This window comes from Galeopterus variegatus, unplaced genomic scaffold, assembly GCF_000696425.1.
Source record: "Galeopterus variegatus unplaced genomic scaffold, G_variegatus-3.0.2 Scaffold5216, whole genome shotgun sequence".
NCBI lineage: Eukaryota > Metazoa > Chordata > Mammalia > Dermoptera > Cynocephalidae > Galeopterus > Galeopterus variegatus.
The window spans coordinates 155682-156494 of record NW_007731327.1 but is presented as its reverse complement, the minus strand read 5'-3'; positions in this window follow the sequence as shown (position 1 = coordinate 156494).

Here is an 813-nt window from a genome sequence, read left to right as displayed (position 1 = left end):
CCAGCCTTGGAGTGGGTAGGAGGCCATGTCCTGTGGCAGTGTGCGGTACTTGCAGTACTGATACTTGCTTTCCCAGTGAGTAGAGGTGGTGGTGAGATCTACTATTTAGCAAGCAACTCCCCCTGGAGGTGGAAGTGATGTTGTTTAGTGTGAGAAAAGAACTGGGGGTACCATTTTATAGATGCACGTGAAAAGCATTTTTGTTTGTTTGTTTTGTTTTGTTTTGTTTTGTTTTAGCCAAGAATGAAAGCAGCTATGAATGGAACAGGAAATGCTAAAGTGTCTTATAGTGTAAACGGTTAAATATAAAGCATCTCAAGACAAAACTGAAGGAGCTGCTTTCTTATGAAGTTGAGCCACTTTGGGGAGTGACTTAACGATCCTGAGCATCAGCTTTCTGCACTGCAGGTGTGGATGGTGGTGCTGCCCGGCAGCGTGCCTGAGGGTCAGAGATGACATCATCTCTGACTATATCCCAACACTAGCCAAGCGGGGTTTCACTGTGAGTTCCCTGCTGCTTCCTTCACAAAGACTTTACTCCTGCCCAAAATTTGATTCCAGATCAAATCCATTTGGAACACGAGTCCCCCAAAAGTCCTGAAATAAAGATTTTTTTTTTTCAAACTGGCTTTTCCCAAACTGGCCATGTAAACTTCCTTCCGTTTTTCATGTAATACTGTCATATATCCTGTTTATCCAGAATTCTGTGGAACATATATGGAAATTCTGCTTTAAGCATAAATGTCATTAATTTGGGAGTGAGATTCAGTTTCTCTGCTTTGGCAAATAGACTAGCTAATTTTTTTTTTTTTT